Raw genomic sequence first — 21,107 nt, 5'->3', positions numbered from 1 at the left:
AAAGATTTAGAAACACAAGCTGCATAAACTGCACAAAACAACTGGRTGACAYAGGAGAGAAGCAGCATGTGGAAYTGAATCTAAGCAAATTAAAGGTAGRAATATTTGGCTATCATGTTTTACAAACCTCCACTATATGGCAAGTCCACAGACACCAAATAGGAAATCTCTGTCCTTCCCCAAAATCTAAACATGCTCCGCCAAGCCTGGGCAACTGCWTCAACTGCAGTGTGATTTGTGAAAAAGCATTCAGCAGAAATGATGAAAATGTACAGATGCRTAAATTGTGTAAATACAGAGTTGTGTTATGAATAAATGCATGTCATATAAAGTTCTCAATGGGTAACTCAAAATGAGGTCTGGACTCAAATAAAATAACAGACTTCCGTGATAAATGTTATGTTGCTTCTCACTCTGATTGAATCTYCTCTGCAACAGTGCCCAGAATACTTTAGAGAGCGTTTAATATCTTGTGTGGTATTGGAGTAATTTGAGAAGACAATTTAGAGCAGAGAGACAAATCTTTAGGCATAAATGAAACAAAAGTATGCAACTGTCGCTGACATTTATTCAAAGAAAACATTCAAACTGATCTGTCAACATGGGGCTGCGYTTCACTTGGGAAGGAAGAGGTTTTCTGTGCTGCTCTGTGGCTGTGTAACACAGTCATCTGATATCTGAGTGCTCGCTGARGGCCAACCTTTGATCTGACATAATGAGTAATATCTAACTGCCTCTTTCCCTCATCACCGCTGACCTTCCGTGCAGGAAAATCATAACCATGCTCTTGTTACAGTACGTGAATGTTGCAAACACAAAAATATAATGGAAATAAAACCTAATGCAGTAGCAACATCATAGCGATTAAATAGACCACTCGTGGAAAAAAGCCAATTTGTCATTTTTCTTTTCTAACAAATGAGTGAACCAATCCCTTTACATACACTATTTGAGAATCTGCCACATCACTTTAGCAAAGTATCAATGTTTTAAGACAAGGTTTTCATCAATTCATTCTAAGTTTTGTTTTATTTGCAGACCTCTGAGCAGTGAATTTTAGATCACTGACTGAAAGACAAGAGTCTAATATGTGATCCAAGAGGAGCCACTGATGGTTTATTTTGAGGTCCAATATTTGTAAGTAGGAAAAATGAGATGCTACAGGAAAAATGCGAAATCTAGATAGCACTAAATGATTTTTAAGGTAGAAGATACTAAGAATTCATATGACTGTGTCGCCATTGCTCTTTTGAGGCATTCGTAAGAACTGTACTCCAGAGGTCTGGGTAACAAGTGTACACATCTGTTCAGAGGCATTCATAACAACAGTGACATTTGCAAAGTCTCAATCTGATATTACATACAGCAACAATACAGTGCCTAAATACTGCCATAAACCATTCCCTATCCCATATTCAAGAGGATCTAGATCCTGCCTGTAGCTAGGAAATTAGCCCTGTGCAGCATTCCCCCTGGAAAGGAGCTCTGATCCAGACCAAACTGCCGCACTTAGCGCAATTTGCAATTTCCATGATCATAGAATTATTTAGGTTAGAAAATATATTTAAGATCATATCTAAAGTCTTTTAGCCCCATGCAGTGCTGAAGTCTTGGAAAAATAAGTGTCTGGAAAGCCCAGTGGAAAAGGACCTGGGGGTGCTGSTCAACAGGCAGCTGAAYGTACCAGTGTGTGCCCAGGTGGCCAAGAGGGCCAAGACATCCTGGCCTGGATCAGCAATAGCAGGGCCAGCAGGACCAGGGCTGTGATTATCCTCGCACTCAGCACCAGTAAGCCACACCTCGAATCCTGGGTCCAGTTCTGGCTCCCTCAGTAAAAGAAGGACATTGAGGCTGCCCAGGGAAGCAGTGGAGTCCCCATCCCTGAAGGCATTTAAAAGACCTGTAGCTGCAGTACTTGGTGACATGGTTGGGTGGTGAACTTGGCAGTTTGAAGCTGTCTTTGCACTCTGTGACCTTACAAGTCTCTTCCAAATGTAATGGTTCTGTGGTCCTGGACAAATTGTGCTGGCCAAAGTGCCAGCAGCGATGCTGATGATCTGCCTGAAGCCATGGTGTGGATCAGCAGCCTCTCTGCAGGATGATCAGGCACACGCTCAGCCTTTCTCCCACAGTCACTCCACTGCAGGGCTCCAGCAGAACTCTGCTCTCCCGGGTTTGCTACAAGGCTTGCTGGGTGCTGAGAGTGGGCACTCATCTCCTTCACCACACCCAACACTTTATTTGCTAATTTAGCCAWATATATACCCAGACACAGCAGCAATGCAACCACTAAACGCAACTGATAAAAGCCCCAAGGGCTTGCTATTYTATGTCTTATTTCATATGATGATAGACAAGAGCAGCACTTAACCATTTCACACACTGTTTCCTGCAAASTCTTTCAAGATTAAACAGTTAATTGGCTAAGACAYCATGTTGATGTCAATAACAGCAAAGTCTGAAGTATCACTATATTAATTAGGATACCACTTCTCCCTGACTGATTTATATTCAGCAATGCAGTGAAAGTAATGAGTTTTTTTAAAAGCATTTTTCATAGATGTCACGTTTTACAGCCCTACATTTCACAATCTCCCATGACAAGCATTTGTTGGAAGAATTATCAAGGAAATTAAAATGAATTTACATGGTGTTTCTCAAAACAGTGACTYAGTATATTAAATGCAGTATTTTCTTAAGTCCTTAGGCTTTGTTTTGGTGCCCAGGTTAAGGGGTGGTTTTGTGGGTTTGGAGTTTTTTGGTTTGTTAGTTTTTGAGGGTGACAGTGTGCAGGTGAGAAAAACTTGAGGTTTTTAGTTTTTAAGGTCTACTACTGTATGTAATCTCTACRTCTCACAGAGCACATTCCACAGGAGACTGCAGTACCAGCAAACATTGAGATGCTCTTATTTCATGTCATCCTTAACACAATGGTTGTTGCATAAAACAACCATTCTTTAATGCCAAGTCATGATATTTTTTCCGGAGTGGCTAGTCCAAGTATGTCTCAATAATATAAAGAGTAAAAAAAATATTTAGAAGATTACTTGCATGGGCATTTATCTCTGTAAAACATACAATTATGACAGACTTCATCAAATAGATGAATGAGGTCAAAAAAGAGATAACCAGATTCAGACAAGAAGAGGACAGAACATCTGTCTTTTCCATTTTCTGTTTGCCTACATGATTAAGCAGGGTTTCCTGCCCTTCCAGAGGCCCCGAAGCATTCACAGCAATTAGTGGAGTCCCAGTACGTCCAAACCTCCAGTTTAGATGACAATTTCMAAATAAACCCTCAATACATTTGCAGCCTCTGAGGATTGCCTCAATAGCTGCTGTGATCCTAGGATTTTCATTAGGAAATCTTTGTTGTTCCCTGTTCCTCAGGCTATCACAGTAATAGAATACTATTGATTTGAGAGGCATGGATATGTTTTGCATATGACAGWGTCAGCATTTTCAGCCTCTGTGCATTTGTGACAGGCTGCTGTGAGCAGAGGGTTCCCAGCGTACACAGRTTCACAATTATGTAAGCACAAATGTGCAATATCCACCAGTTAAACATTAAACAGGAAAAACTAACTGATGGACATTATCATCCTCTCTAGACTAACCAAAATCTAGGACATCTTTTAAAAAGAAGGGGGGAAAAAAAAAAAGAAAAAGAAATGCATTACATGCTATTTCCTTTTTTTAAACTGAAAATATTGATGGGGAATTTTTCATTTTCATCCAAACTTTCCCAAAGGATCACATTTTTCACTTTAAAAAAAAAAAAAAACCAAAAGTCAAAAATTTTAATCAAAGCTCAGGAAGTGCTTTAAATAAAAAGTTTTCACGCATCCTGCTTTTTTTCCAAGGGAAAACCCTCACAATTTTCAAAAARTTCTTAAAGAAAACAGAAACAAAACAGAAACCATTTTTTCTTCCTTATTTTGGTAATTAATTTTTTCTTTACCACTTAGCAACCTGGACAAAAGAAAAATAGATTAGAACGCTCAAGCCAATTAAGCTGCTTTTAAATAAAGTTTTAAYTGAACAGCGATTTAAAGCAAAGAAMCTAATTTCCCTTATAAAAGAGGTATATARTGTTTTCACAAAAAAAGCCTGACAAACAATAAGGCGATCACAGCAGCACAGGATAATACAGTTAATGGCTTATACATAATCTAGGAAATATCAAGAAGGAATAGGGAGGCTGTATTGCCTCTGTGACTGCTACTGAATCACTGTGTCCAGCTCTGCTGTCAGCATTTCAAAGGCATTCACAAATGGGTTCGAGAGAAAACCATAAGCATGACTAYAAGATTGAAAAACATCACTACTAATAGAAGATTTATAGAGGTCAATCTATTTAGTTTGTCAAAAGGAAGATTGAAGTGTCACTGGATGACAATCTATAGCCCCACCATGTGAGGGGAAGGAATTTATTGTTAGAATTCTTCTCAAAGGTATAACAAAACATAATGGAAAAAAAAGGGGGAGATAAATATATGCAGGTTAGAAATAAAGCACAGATTCACAGATTTATAATGGTGAAGATAATTAATACTGATAAAATGCACTGAGGATTACAATTAATATTTGTGTAGAGGTATGAGAAGACATTTTCAGAATCAGACTGGAATTTTCAAGGTCTGAGGGTATTTTCAATATAYTCCAAAGCTCAGTCATCACTGCTGATTTGGAAGAAGAAATTCATTCCATGTAGCCTAATGACCCATTCCATGGCAAGAGTTCAGGCAGACCTTTCCACAACTGAAGCCAACCAASCAAGAAAAAAACCAAATCAACACAGAAAAAGAGAGATAAAATAAAAGGACTTTTTTTTTCTTAATTCTACCTCTGGCACACCCCAGTAATCTCTCCACTTAGGATTTTCCAATTTTATCTTCATATATCTCTAGGCCTTTATTAAGTCTGATCTTCTGTATGGAACAATGTTAAAAGTTYTTCAAGTGTAGAGAAAGATAGATTCTGATCACTGTTAATATTTGTTTTTCTTACTGCTTTAAAGAAATCTGACACAAAACCTAATTTTCCATGGAAGAGCAGAAGGACATAATGAATTAACTTTTTAATCTCATTGCTACTCAAATTTCTCCACACCTCACTCAGTGATCTTTTAATTAGAAAGACAGGAAAGAAAAACAATTATTGTTCAGGTCAAAAAAAATACCAAAAATGTCTTGAGCAATTGACAAATACATTAGGAATTAGAGACATGGCTGAAAAGATCATGAGATGGAATAATCAGTTTTGAAGTTCCTGCAACATGTAAATTACACTGACTAAAACTGAACTGAACATAAAAACAGGCAGTTGCTCAAAAGCAGTTTCCTGACCGTGCCAATCAGGGACAAAAAAAAAACCTGTAACAACAAAAAAAATCCCTTTATTGCTAATGCCCAGCTGGTTATCTCTTGAYCTCTTCCATGAGGGGAACACTTAATATTTCCTACCATCATACTGAGTCCTGCACACATCAATAGTTAGATATGCTTTGTTCTTCCTACCTTTGGAATACTAATGAATCAACATCCAGCTTCACAGACAAAAACCACAGTGTACTCAAAAGTAACATTTATTTGTCACAGAAGAAACTCTCTGCTTCTAACACTATTARTAATTTCAGCTGAAATTACACCACAGTAAATTGCCATTGCCTGTGCACAAAGCATGATATAATAKGAGGACAGCAATGCCCTAAGGCACCTTGCACAGAAGGAAATATCTGAGTAGCTCTAGAATATTCTCATCATTGAAAAGCTGCATGTTTTCCATCAGTCATTSATTTCCAAAACATATTAAAAACAGAAAAATACTGGTAATATRTATTGATTTTTATACATACACAGAYTATGAAAYCAGAAGAGAATCCCAGAGTCATATAACACAAAACGGACCAAAGGAATTTTCCAGCTTAGCTCCTGTTTGAAATAAACCCTATAACATAGCAAATCATCCAACCCCAATGCAAAAGCTTTCAGTGCTGTGAACTGACCACAAATTCAAAAAACATCTTGCAACAATTGATTTTCCTGCATTGTTAAGAGTGTGCATGCCATTTCTCCTTCTAATATTTCTAACCTCAAGTCTTAGCCAAGAGTCTTTGTCAAAAGGAAGTGCTCTCTAAAAATACAAAATTTGCTAGTGTACAAATACACTATTTTTACAAGGCTTTAGGCACCTAACTTCTRTTTTCTCAGGTTTCTCAAAGATTTTTAATAAGTTTGATGAAGTTTAGAGGAGAATTGGCATAACTGAAGAACTGACAAACATTTTATAGCYAGATGTGCCAAAAGGCTTATATCTRGCAAATTAAGAGGAGGGCTGGAAGGCTGCTGWGCCAAACAGTCAGGTAACTTCCCTAGTTCCCACAGCAGTGCACTTGTTTATACAATCTACACCTCAACATAATGATTAATCACATTGGACACTGCAGCAAACATGATATTGGACAAAAAGGTACAGAAATCTTTGGCCGTAATTTACAGTTACATATCCATAATTCAGCCAGCATGCCAGCTGGCAAACAAGCATCCTTCCCTCCAAATGTCCAACACTGCTATTCTCTTTAAGCATTACACTACTCACACTTCCCCACAATTTGGGACAGGACACTCATGGTTTGGTGTCTTATAGAAACCACCAAGGTTAGCAATGCCCAGCTGAAAACTCGCTTTCATCTATCTAAAAACAACTTGCCTTTTAACGCTTCAGTGATGATCATCATTGCACAACCTGCTGGATTAGCATCACTTGCAAGCCATGAAGTTCGTTTTCCTCCACTTGACACACGACAAACCCCAATTTGTACAACAGCAGCCAAGAATAAGACACTGAGACACACAGACACAGGCTGGAAACAGGTACATAAAGCTAAGTCARTCAACTGAGAAACAGGCTAATTTTACACAGGCTGGAGAAGAGGATTATTCTGTACTAATGATCAACATTCACACCTGCCAGCCTYGATAGGTGCTTGTGAGATATTTGGTGCTTAAGAGCATTTCCATCTCCCAAGTGCCACATAAATAACCTGTGATAACCAGCAGAAAACATKTGCAGGGATAACAGAGCAGTAGAAACACAAATCCCTAACATGTCACTATATATTATTAACATCTTAACTTTTTACAGCCAATGTTTTTCTCCACCCCCGTTCTTATCTTCCATCACTCCAGATTTTCTCAATTACTCTGCAGACCCAACCCCATTAAAGCTCAACTTCTCTGCCCCCCACTCCAGTATTCTTCATTCTTCCTCTCCCTCATCCTGCAATCATGAAGCACAGACTACCTCCCTACTGACCTGATTATTCCTTTCTATTTCATGACTGTGTCAGATCCCTTTTCCTCCTTCTTTGTTCATGTCCTCTCATAAATTGCACACAATCATGATCCTGTGAATTATCTTTCCTTTTCTAACCCAAGCTCTATAGATGCCCCACTTTTTTATGTCACAGAGCACAGCGTTGAAGCTCAGCTCCCAGCAAAAAAAAATCTTTAGAAAAAATTTAAAACACATTCTGTATTTTCAAAAACCTGCTCTTCATGGGAGAGACCATGACTGCATATTSTAATCATAAGAAAAAAGAATAAGCCAAGAGAACCTAAAATTAGCATTTAAAAACCAAATCGCTGCACCCTGCCACTTTGCAATAAACTGGTCCCTAGTTTTGAGATATGAGGAAGTTCTTCAGCTTGATCTAAACAAAAAATCAATGGCATAACAGCAAGCAAAACATGCCTTATTTTGACGCTACTAAACCTGTGGTACACTRTAATTTTATCACAACGTTTTTGCAATTTTCTTTGTAAAACAGTTTGTRTTGCGAGGCTTAAAGCTATGCCAGCAACATCAGCACTTACTCAGGGTCTTTCAGCTGTACTTCACAAAAGCATTTAAGAAGTACAATTTTAGCATGGAGGCAGGTCAGATACAGAAGAGGCAGAGTTTGCAGTTTGCAGTGAATTCTCACAAAGTCCTCATTAATGACCCGACGTAACATTTCCATTCCAGCTCTAAATGACGAGTGCTGGCCAATTCTTTACAACACTCTGTCAGTGTGCTTTACCAGAACATTTACTGGGAACTCCAAGGTTTTCTTTTGCGTCCAAATGCAAAATTTCCAAACTGATCTCAAGAGAAAATTCCAAACCACCTAATTTCACTACGACTTCAAAAAGACTCAGAATAGTTCTCCAGTTTCACTTGTAGAAAACTAATTCAGTTTTTGAAAAATCATGTTTTAGGCCTGCATTTAATTTGCTAAAATTGTCAGCAGATAACTATTACCTATATCATCAACATACATGAGTAACCTGGCATATTTATCAAAATTTTGCACACATTCTTAATTAAAAACACCACTTTCCTACAATATTCATATGCAGCTCCAAATTTTTGAAACTTTGATTTAGCAGTGAAGCATTGATTAACACAATGGAAGAGGTAAAATTTTTTTTTTTTTAAGGAAATGTCATCATTTTAAAACCTCCATTGATTATGCAGGAAATCAAATGTCTTCATTTTAATTTAATTTGTTTGAACTTTTCAAATTAACTTTTCATGCCATATATTCCAGGTATTTACGCATTTTTCATTCTAACTACATTGATATGAATGGAATACAGTTTTTTAAAGCCCTTTGATTAGACAAGGTGAATGTAAAACTTTTTTAAATGTTGCCACACACAAAATAATTAGCTGTTTTTTCTATCTGTGAATGCAACCATTCCATATTCCACATTTATAGAAGTAAACATCATTAGAGAGGTGCCTTTTGGAGAGCTGTGAGGTARAATAAATGCAAAACCTGCAGCAAGCTCTGACACACATCACAGAACCTRSAGGGTGAAAAAACAAAGTTTATTTYAAGGYGAGMGAGAAAGCAAATGGATAATACYGGGGAAGATAAAAAGAATTGTTTCCTTCTTTTCCTGACATGCACAAGTGCCCGGAGTTGGTCAGCCRCTAACCAAATATGAGCAGCCAAAAGTTCAGCAGTGAAAGCAAACCCGGGCGTTTTGCCGGTGACGCKTGTTAACGTCAAAGCGAGCAGCCAATGCTGCAAGGAACAGAACAGCCAGAGGGGAATCCAGCATCTGGCCAAAGGCAGTGACTCAGCTGCAGGCACAGCAAGAGAGAGATGCAAAATCCAGCAATCAACAGAATTGCTCCTTTAGTGCAGGAAATGGATGACATTAACCGGGACARTTGAAAAGGCTCTTCTGCAGCCTTGACCATTTCCACGCTGGTCGGCTGGACAGGGTGAATCTTAAGTACTAAGTGAAGGCTTTTCATGAATARTGACCTCTCTAAATTTGTTAAGGAAATGTAAGATTTCTTTCTCTAATACATTCAGTTTAAAGTAAGATCAAACAAGGATTAATTTAGATTTGAGGTCTGTCTGAATTCAAATAACCGAAACCTCAGGTCATCTAAAATAACATCTCGTCCTCTGATGCCTGTGAGCATCAATGACATAACAGAAAGTCCTGACTGTTCAACTGTTCCGTGCTTCCTGTTTTAGAAGGCAGCTGATGTTCATAGGAACGGGGAGGTCYAAAAAGCCACAAAAAAGGTCAGTGAAATCCATGGGTATCTTATTGACTCAGAAAATGTCATCTTCTGTGCAGGTGAGCTAACATGAGATTGACCAAGAGTAACTAAACCACAGTGCATGTGACCTAAATCTGTTGCAACTTCAGCTCATAAAAAGATGAACAGTGAAGGAACGAGTTTGAAAAAAAAAAGAAAAAAAAAAACCCCAAAAACGAGAACTGTTTTTTCTGCCTTCTGCCACTGCAATTATCCAAAAGCATACTTTTTTTTGGGCTGTTGCAATGGAAGTACTATCATCTCTTAATCAACAGAATGGTAACAGCAGTGGATAGTTAGTTATAATTATATATTATAAATTATAGAAATTGTGACTTGGAACATGGATTAGGACTACTCATAATGCAATTTTTGTGTACACACTTCTTACAGAAAAGAAAAAGAAAAGCACGAAAATACCTTATAAATCTTAGAATATTTCATTAAAGCCAAAAGTTGAAATTAAATATTTGTTTATTTACTTGCCTACAGTAGTTTTCTTCCTCCTCTGTATAAAGAAGACCGCACAAGAAAATAAGCATTTCAGAGGAAGTGGTTTCCCCAAACAACCACGCTGCCCTGAACAGAGGGGTCTTYCACCCTCCTCACATTCTGGATGACAGCATCTGTCCCAGATATGGTGCAAGTGTTGGTGTATTTTCACCTCTGTATGTAAATTCCTGGATATTCTTCTGCTATACATAGCCCATAAAACAATCTTCTATCAATCCTTTAATTACTGTATCATTTTATTCTACTTGAAATAGGAATCGGAACAGCAAAATTATTCCTATGTACTTTTAAGTCAATTAATTCTAATTCTAAAGCACAATTGTTTCCCACYTAGGAAAGCAGAGAYTCAGAGTTCACTCCACTCAGAGTYCCCAGATCCCAGAGGGACTGTAGGATTAAGGACCCGTACTCAATGTTAGCAGGGACTGTCACATCCTCATTCACTCACAGTATCCCTGCATCAGCTGGCAATGTTGCATGGTACCGTGTAAGTTATGATGAGGGTATGAAATACCTTTCTGAACACACCAGTAATTCTGAATTGTAATTCAGTCAAATCTAAATTTAGTCAGCAAATAACTGTAAATTAGATCTCTGTACTTAGAACAGTGAGCAASTGCAAACGGACTGTAACTGCAGATGCGATGAAGTCAGTATGACTTTGCAGTATTTTAACCTGCCTTAGTAATTCCTGAGATTTGGGGCAGTCAGCTCAAGAGGAGAATGGGTGCTTCTTTCGTGATGGTTTTGAAAAGAAAAGATACACTGAAAAGCATTTCAGAGGTATAAAATTTTTAAGTAGTGGATAAAGCACCAAAGAAAATCATTAAATTAGCATGCACCAACTGTCTCAAACCACCGAGATTAAATGTTTGCTGTGCTGTACACACAGGACAGTTTGTACAACAACATCCAAAGACATGGCTGTGTAAGTGCCAAGTATTCTCAGCACAGAGCCAGGCAGGTTATAGAATTCTGTCTTAAAAAAAACCCCAAACTGATAGAATATGGTTGTAACAGTTCTCAAGTTTGCAGCAGTTCCTCAGAAGCTTTTACAATCCAAAAGTATTAATGGGACCATGTAAGGCACCGGCTTGCTAGAAACAACGTGATGAATTTTCAGTTTGTGATAACAGAGAAATGGCAAAAAACCCCAAAACAAACAAACAAATCAAACCAAATGGAAAAATATAATTTTCTATGACCATACAGCAGCTGCTGAAAATATGTCATTAAAGTAACGTCCTCCTGTATGTATCCAGTACTGAGACAAACCTGGTTTCAAAGTGACATTAGTCACTGGTATTTGTGCTTCCTCTGCTGCAATAAAACCCCACCAGCAAGCACAAAAGAGGCTCTGCATCACACATATCTCRCTTTTCCTCTGGTACCATGGCCTCAGTCTTCCACTAATGTTTCACAGCCTTATGAYAATGCAGGAGCCTTGCACCCACATTCATCCCTTACTTTCTGAAAAACTGCCTGGTGCAGGTGTTCCATTTACTCTCCACTACCTATTTAGTTCACATTGAAAAGCTGTACACACAACAACGAAACCAACATACAGCAGCTACTACTTATAATTMAATAATATATACCACAGGCCTCAATGGAAAAAAAAAAGTCTCTTAAGTATGACTAAYAAAAGATTAAAAATCTGTGCAGCTAGTACATCCCAAGAATAAAACTGATCAATAACTCCAAACTTCTCTGAGATTATTTACCCTTGAATGGAAAAGCCTTTGTAAGAACTTTCTACCGCAAAACTGGCATTTACAAATTTAGTTTCACTTTGAAGGATTAGGGAGAAGACTTGTGGAATATTAACTGTATATAGATAGATCCCTTGCATCTGCATGTTTTCTAGAATAACTGTACCAAATTTCAGATGGGTATTTCCCTGACATAATATATTCCACAGATTAGAGATGATGGTGCTAATTGAGTGTTTATAAATTCAGTCTGCCTGCTGCAGCAGAGAGATGGAAAAACAGAGCGTACAACAGAGTTCTCCACAAGGCACTGCTGAAGTGAAAAAGATTTTGTCTGTGTTTGGTAAATKATAGCTGGATATGGCTTTGCTGTGGCCTATTTAGGTCTCTTTAGAACTATTTTTGCCTGCTTTTTAAGTGCTGTTCTTTACACAAGCAAACCATTAACAGATTGTGTTTGTCAATGTGATCTGCAAAAAACTTGTTTCTTCTCACCCTTCACAATGAAATGCTGACCTGCTTAAAATGCTGTTTGTGGCACAAGGTGTTAAGTCGAGTYCTGCCTCCAGAGAACAGCACAGCAGGAACTAACTCCCAAACCCATATTTATAAGGAGGCTAAGCCTGCTTTTCCAGACCATATTTTCACAGAGGTTTAAATAAAAAGTCCTGTTTCATTATTTATAATGAAATAATTTCTAACTCATCAAAATGAATCCAAAACGGAAGTCACAGAAAACTAAAGAGCTTTTATATTAATTARCAAAGCAATCATATGTTGCTAGTTTTTTTGCTTAAACAAGCTATTTCAGTSTGCAGAGTGGTTATCCTTAGGAACCCGTGGTAGCTGAGTGCCAATACCATAATATTTGCCAGACACTGTATTAATCCACTAATGCCAAAAAAAAACAAAGACTGAGGAGGTCACAGAGACAAAGCCATATTCATTTTACCTGCTAATAGTGTCAGCTTATTTGATCACACCAATTAGACTGAAAAGAGAACTTTAAAGTGCCAAAAAATGGCACATCAAGAAGTTAGAAAGCTACAACAACTATGAGCATTTGAATGGTATTGAACTGTTGYTCAAAAAGGAATCTGAGGGAAGTTTTCAGCAGTCATACACATTTTGGGAGAGAAAGTTTCACTTTGAATCCAGCAGAAATTCAAATCCAGCACTGCCAAGGATAGTAAACACTTAAACAGTAAACTGAGGAAAGGCAATTTCTGATCAATCCAGAAATACCCACAGGATCAACCCTCTGTGAGGCCTCCCTTAGATTTAGCATAGCAGAACTGAATGATGAAGTGCTGACAGGACAGACAGGGAATGTTCAGATCATGTTCCTCAGATGCACTTTTAACACAGTCATCTCCTTCCTACATTGAGGAGGAAGCAACTCAAACATAAAGCAGCAGCAAATAGAAATTAAAGCTCTTAGATTGAATGCTTGTTGGTTCATTTTTTTTTTTTTTGGTTTGTCCACTAGGTAATGATGCCTTCAGCTGGAAGGGAGACAAAAAATCCAGCAAAAAAATCGATTATTATTATCAATTTTATTAATGTAAGGTTATGACTGCAATATTCACAATTGCAGCACGATATGGCACAGAAGACAGTAAGAGAAGGATGGATTATGAAGTATTTACACATTATTAAAAAACTTGATTCAGACAAATACAGTGATTAACCCAGCCTATCCTCTAAATGGAGAAGCTGCGTAAGAAAGCACAAGTGAGAGAGATATCAAGCAAAACATTCCTAGTTTTCATTTTTCTGTGTGTATATAGCAAATATTCAGCTAGCTCCCTTGACTTTAATACATTAAGCAAAAGCAAATACCTAATACACAAGTAGAACTCTAACATYGTTTCATTTTATTAAAATATTTGAATGTTTTCTCAAGTCCTTTAGGAAACTACGTAAGTTTGCCCATCACAAATATCTTACTTTGTCCTTTTCCATCTCTTGCTGCTCTGAGGGCTTCACCAAACTGGAGCTGGTACTTCAGTAATTCCCTTTTCAAAGAGAAAAAACCACTGATTATTGAATGGCTTCTGACTGCTGGCAAGACCAATAATAGGGAATGTAGAATGTAAYTCTACCTTGCACAAAAAGGACAATGGCACTGATGCTGATGAGCTTTTCTGTAAATCCTCACAACAGGATAAAGGACAACTAATAAGGTATTATCCTGTGACTTCTACATCAAAGAAGCCACATAGGCTTCACTTTTGTATGGTCTATGCATCTGAGGAAAAGGGCTGTTACTCAATTTCTGCCTTCTTCTTCTTCTGCCCCTACCACCACCTTTATTTTGTGTGGCAAACACCACCTCACTGTCCCAAAGGAAGTAAACTGAAAGTTAACAGTTTAAAGAGTTTAGCACAAAAAAGAAGCCTATCATATATTGCACTTCATTAAGTGAACTACTGTTGGTTACACAAGAAGAACTATTTCAGGAAAAGTTAATTAAATCATTCAATTACCATATTGACACTAGCTTTCATTATTTGGAGATAGATTTTCAAGGGTTCTCTTTATGATTTCATTAATTGGACAAATAAAAGCATACCAAATGGAGATGTTACAGAATTTCATATCCAGGTTTCCAACATTTCCTTTTTTTATTCTGTCATGGCGGTCATTCTCATTTCAAATCTTYGGTTCCTTTATAGATTGGTTCTTTTCTCTTTGTCTAATCAGAAATGACTCATCACCTAAATCATTATGAAAAATTCCAATATGGTACATTCAATCAACTGGAATAGAGCCAAAGACTTGAGGTAMCACTTCCTTAGAGAATCTTCCAAATGTAAGTACATTATTTGTTCCAGAGAGRCATAAGTTACTATTGCCTTTAAAASYTCTAATCATGATTTTAATGCATAAAATAAAGAGSTGAAAACCACCCTGCTGACATTGAATGTTCCAGGTTCACACCATCAGCTAAARTACTCTTACCTTTTGTTATACAACATTGGGATACGATTTTTATTTAGAAATCAAAAGGAAAATGTCACCTGAACTACTGTCATGTGAAAGTCTGCCACAAAAAGAAGTTCCAATATAGGATCAGTTACCTGGATGACTCTTCCTCTCTGCAATTTTGAAGCTGAAAATAATGCAAGAGAAAGAGAACTGTAATAAAAGCTCTGATTCCTTATTCTCACCATACACTGTGATAAACAGTATTCTCAMATTTGAAAATATATCTATTATTTTTTACTATGAAGATGCTATAAATAGAATTTTCTAGGCAGTCCACAACTGTCAGTTCAACTCTCCTTGATCTAACTGCTGTGTACATTGTACAGCACCCCCTCCATTCAGCCATCATATGGACCTGCGTAAACACCCTGAAAGAGAAGTGGTGTTTAAAATGCCTGTCACTGACTATCAGGGGGACTCTGATAAAGCTATTAAGTGCAATGGCCACTTCCAGTAGAATAGGTTTAGTGAAATTGGGGAGCTCAAAGCAGCATATTGGAAAGTGAAGAACAGAGGAATTTGTCATCAGGTCAATACTTGTCATCTTCACACAGTTCACTGCAACTGAATAATTAACTCACAGTTCCCCTAAAGTAAAAATCCACCACCAAAAGCAAACTACACCCCAAGATATTAACTACTACTCCAAGAGAAACAAAAATTGCATKCAATTACATTTCTCTCTGTTCATTACTAAGCATGAGAGCTTAAAATGTAAAACCAAAGTRACATTCTACAACTAGAAAGCAGGACAGAACAACACCTACATTTTGCAGTACTGTCCCTACATGCCTGCATATATTTAATGGTATGTTAACAGTGTGAGAAGGTTGAACTAGCTCTCTTTGAATTGTTTTTTCAATGTAATAAGGGTAGTGGCTTGTGGATCTGCAAATATCCAAACAGCTGTTATCTAGCATTTGGGAAAAATGATAAAATATCATGCCAGGAAAAAAAGAAAAGCCCTTATAATATACTTTCTTTTATGCTTGGAAAGGAAAGAGAAATAAGAGGCAGAAATTAGAGGAATGTAGGATGTTTTATAGTTCTTATATTTTTTGGTTTAGTGTGCTTCCATATCAGCATAAATCCAGGATTCATAATTTATAAMAGGAATCTTAGTAATTCCCTATCTGGCAAAGCTGCTATGCCCATATCAAACCAAGACCTGGGAACAGTCAGAGCCCACTGAGTCACAGATTGAAAGCAAACTGACAGCAACCAAATCTCACTCTTCACTGATACCAGTTCATGGTCAGCCACATCGAAAAATGTGCTGGTGTTATCCTGCAATCAGTAAAAGCTTTCCCATCACAAAAGCCACTGTGACTACTGCCACTCTGCTTTGCCTGAAAGCCCCTGGAAAGATGCCAGAACTCAGGAACACCACACTTCCATTACCCTCCCTCCTGAAAGCAGTTCAGATAGAAGAGCATTTATGATTCACTGCCTGGGCTCCACACTGCAGATAKCAGGGATATTTTGCAGCATCCTAAACTCCACAGAAAAATTAAGAGTTTTAGTKACAGTGCCACTAACTATTCTAATTTGAAATATTTATCCTGAAATTTCGAATTTTACTATTTGCCCATCTGTGGTGGGCTGAAAGGCCAGAAAAGCCAATTATTACAGAAATACTTTAGCTCTAATATACAGATTTTAATTCTGTAATATGAAAAACTGCATCCTAACTGAGATTATTTAAAAGAYGCTTTGAGGCTGAAGTGATGACAAAACTTCAGAAAAGGAGAAAAGCAAGACCACACACATATTGGGACACACTGTCTTTCTGAACTACGAATGAAGGTTGCAGTATGCAGGGAGCTAGAGGCTGCCCTCCAGGAATAAACAAGCACCATCAGAAATGACAGCACTTCCTGACCACCTACAAGCATCACCAGACAATTACTACATAAATACTATTTCTACACATGACAAACTGTCATCACAGAAGTTTAGATTAATTATTTGAGTAGCCTATTTCATATATCAGGCAAAGAAGCAGAGAGGAATCCTYGAGGCCTTCTTAAGAGAAAGATGATTCTAGTATATCTTGGTGTACAAGCTCATCTTTGAAAATCACAATGAAAAAAAAACAAAAAAAAAAGGAGTGTATACATTAGTTCAAGGATTTTACACATGTGCATATTTGTCACCAGTGAGGCTCATTGAAATCAACGCTGTCATTTAATGGGTCTCATTTCTTACTCAAAGAGATACGTGGAAAAGACACAAATTCTCACTGTGATCTATGACACAAAAGAAACAGTAGTTCCTAAGGAACATAGCACATATAAAGCAAACCCACCAAGGAGAAAATAGTGCTGTGAAGTACTTATTCACTGGAAGAATCTGACACACTTATGAAGATTGAAGCTGCTGCAAAACTGCTACAAAGCCGCAGATGCTGCTTATATTGCCTTTCTTGAACCAGAAAAGCCACTATTAGAGCCAGGACAAACAGAGTACATAATGACCAAATACATCATCCTTACATCTGCAATGCTACAAACCACATCTTTGGAGCCACATGGGAGATAAGGGTGCAGCAGCTCCAGGCTAAGGCAAAATACAAATCACTTAAAGAGCACCTTCACACTTGCCACACAAAAATCAAGAAAAAAACCCTCAGAATTTTGAGCCAATTGCTCTATTGTTACTTTTTCAGGAAAGCATTTTAATCATATATATTCAAGTACCAGATTGGAAAACTGAGTATTCCAGATGTCATAAAAAGCTGTTCTCTCTTAGTACAGATAATCAAATTACTTTTTCTCCAGAGCTTTTCACATGCTCATATTCACTGAGCAACTGTATTGCATTATTCAGCCAGCAGTCATTCAGAATTCAGAAAGAAAGGGAAGGAGTATGACAAGTGATMTGTGAGCATGAACTCCTTGCTGGGGCACGTCTCCAGGTCACCGGGGTACCTCAAGACAATGGTGACAAGCTTGCTTTCTTAGTAGCACAATTCAAGCTTTTMTCTCTGGGATTTTGATACAATCAGATTTATGATGTTGGGCATATTTCTGACTTCTGGTCACAGCAGGTATTTTTACAGACATTCAGGAATTATTGTCCACTACAGGATTGCATGTGATGTGATTCAGCAACTCAGGTGGTTTTGTTGTCCACAGAATTGAGTCTCATTATCCAGTGTGCAACCAGCCAATAATGACACACTTGAGAGACAGAGTTAGCAACCCTGGGTGCTCAGAGGTATTCCACAAATCAAGCACACCAACTATTAAAACTTTTTGCAATTTATACGTTCTAGCAAGCAAAGGAATTAGTATTGATTGACTACAGGTTACATAGTTCTCTTATTAATCAGTATTTCATCTGCTATTGATTAATGATTCCCTCATTTCTTACGCTAAACAGACCATGTGCTCACTCTTCTGCTTCTTTTAGTCACGGGTTTCTGGGGTCGGTGATCCGTGACTCAGTGGTCCTGATCTCCCCCAGCTGCAAACACCTCTTACCCAGCCGGAGCTGATTCAGCACAGTTGCTGAGTTGGTTTTATCAGTTTTTTCCTTATCTTGAGARTTAGGCCAAATGTCCTTGTGGGCTGTGAATTCTGCATTCTTTGTGTCCACTACCCTTTGGTAACCCAGCCTAGGTCTGAGATCACTGAAGCATGTCAAGCCCTAAATCTTAACAAGGCAATTCTGCCAAAAAGTAATTTGTCTTTCTAACACCTGGACATCAATTAGAGCTTGTTGCTGCTCTCTGTTTCACTCATCAATTCTCCCTTCTTGCTATTTAGGAGTGAAAGTATACAAACATAAAACATCAAAGTACATGCTTTCTTGAGAAATTTGTAMATATTCCACATCTGCAACAGTTTCTTCTGCTTCTGTCTTGTGTTTCTAAATGAAATTAGTGTAAGCAAAAAGTAGAATTGTTGCAGATGCTACAGTGCAGATCAATTAGATTGTTGCAGGAATTATAAGTGGAAGGTTTTCTGCTGTCTCATGTAGCAGACCAAGCAAGGCATCCATCATGTCTTTCTAGTCTTAAAAATTCTCTAACGCATTTAAAAGTACCGTTCTGTTTTAGAAGTTGCCTGAAAAAAATGGTACGTTACTTGACTAATTTCCCATAAAAAAAATTCATTATGTAGTSACTAAAAAAAATTGTGTCAATCCTAAAACTGTATCTTGAACTGCACTGCACACAAAAGTTCTGCAGCCAGAGCTGAGCTAGCACCTTTCAGTAATGGCATTCATCCCAGTAAATATTCCATCCCAATTCGTTGTGTGTCTGTCCTACAGCTATCATGGTAACACACTTCTCAGAAATAACAGGAATTTATCAGTGAAGTGGGGAGAGATGACTCATTGCCAGTGACCATTYACCACCAAAGAGTTGAGTAAGATGGGGGAGGCTGACTGTGCTCTGACTTGTCACAGTGACTCACCCATCCACTTGACTCGCATATGACACAAACAAATAAATAAATAAAGCAGCCCAGAGAGGCCCTTCCCAATCACATATTAATAGCAGACATATAGAAAATGCATCCAGAATCCTATTTTAATCTAATAAAAATAATAATACATGAGATCTCCTGGGAAATACGGGATCAGAAGAATTGAAAGTAAGATTACACAGGCTGCATGTAGAGGAGATAAATAGAAGAGAAAAAAAGGAGTTCTACAATTACARAATTGTCATTTTATTTTTCAAAAGGAGATTATCATGAATGTATTGTTTAAACACTAGGCATTCTAGGTACACGACTTAGAATTTACTGAAAAACCCATAAAACACACAGCTTTGCAAAGTGTAAAGTAACCACTTTTGTATTAAAGAGTCTTTTCTTATTTATAGATATTTATATTTTTAGCCAAGAGACAAAAATTATCAATCTTAATGTGCACATACCATAAAAGAGCTTTTGATCCCAAGGTAGAGAGAAAAAAAAACAAAACAGTTCAGTAACATTTATTCTATTCCCTAAATATTAAGGAAATTACCGTAGGTCTCTCTGCTTATTASTTATAACATATTTATACAAAGATAAGACATATTTTATCTGCAAGTACACTTTAAAAATGTACTGTTCCTCACTCAAATAAATAATTTTTTTTTATATAAACAGAGATGTTTTATCCTGAGGACAGCATAACCAAAGATAATATTTTCATTTTATTTAGTTTTATCTTAGACATAAGACTAATTTTTTTTTTGTTTTAGCTGGATGGATCCTAAAATTAACCTTCTAAATCTGTATTTAGCCTTGATTTAGACTTGMAATTCAAATAAACAACAATTCTCAATGACAAACTCTTCCAAGAAACCTGCTCCAACTCCTACAGCAGGGTGGCTGTTTCATTTGCCTCGTCACTGCAWTTGCTTCAAGCTTTATAAAAAAGCTTCACAAGGCAAAAAAGGAACTTGAACCAAGTGCAGATCCTCTAACAGAAAAGACAGGTCCTTTCAGAGGGATGCTCTGAAAACTCTGAGACACAGGGCAGGGAAACCTGTATTGCTGTGTTATGGAGTGGTTTTCTCATTTTCTGTTACTTTGGAAGCTGATGTTTGTGTGAGAAGCTGATGGGACAATCAGAACTTCACCCGTCCATCGCAACATCATATGATAACACGAAGAGATGTTGGTCAGATTACAACATGRAAAGGACATGAACAGAAGTAGAAGCCATCAAAGCAGAAGATACATTCAAGCCAACTATGCTATTTAGAGACAAGAGATGAGCTTTGCTGTAGCCAGAACTAGAGCTCTGCGTCGTGGAAGCCAATSCACTCTGATTTCTGAATCCAAGCCCACAGGCACAAGTACTTTGTCATTGTGACTGCTCACAGGGGCAGCTACCTTAAAAATAGCTGACAGAGCAGAGTATTACAGTGACCAGCAAAAACAAGATTTTAATGAATGAGAACACACCTCAATGTAACAGATTTTGTTGATCCCATCAAATCATGCTAGGAAGGAGAGGAAAAAATAAAAGCCTTACAGATTACATCACCCATAATGAAATTACATAGCAGGAAAGCTGTTAAAGAAGAACACAAACAATTCTGGACAAGGAATATCTTTTTGTAAAAATTGAAGAAACTAGCACTTAAGTGGCAGAATAAACTGACTCTTAAGGAGACCTCAGGTAGTTAAAATTGAAACACATACACTTTGCTGAGGCCAAAAAACACTAAAAAAAAAAGTTTTATAGAACTATAGAATGGTTAGAGTTGGAGGGGACCTTAAAAATCATCTAGTTTCAATATTCCTCATTTCCAATTTAGTTTGTTGTGTTATT

The 21,107-nt window shown here is 37.5% G+C and overlaps 1 protein-coding gene across 5 annotated transcripts in view; it reads right to left on the bottom strand.

The window, feature by feature from the left end:
• OSBPL6 (oxysterol binding protein like 6) overlaps nt 1–21,107 on the bottom strand; it is an 87,514-nt gene that overhangs the window by 50,406 nt on the left and 16,001 nt on the right. Inside the window, exon 1 of one of the 5 annotated variants that reach the window (XM_057363723.1) lies at nt 13,785–13,848. The exons of the other annotated variants lie outside the window; for them this stretch is intronic. The gene's annotated coding sequence lies outside the window, so the exon portion shown is untranslated. Of the gene's footprint in view, nt 1–13,784; nt 13,849–21,107 lie in introns of those variants that run through there. 5 annotated transcript variants of the gene reach the window in all.

The sequence above is a fragment of the Malurus melanocephalus genome, unplaced genomic scaffold (genome assembly GCF_030028575.1).
Source record: "Malurus melanocephalus ecotype Western Australia unplaced genomic scaffold, MMel_1.1 scaffold_30, whole genome shotgun sequence".
Lineage (NCBI taxonomy): Eukaryota > Metazoa > Chordata > Aves > Passeriformes > Maluridae > Malurus > Malurus melanocephalus.
The sequence above is the reverse complement of the archived record's forward strand: the minus strand, read 5'-3'. Positions and strand labels throughout refer to the sequence as shown.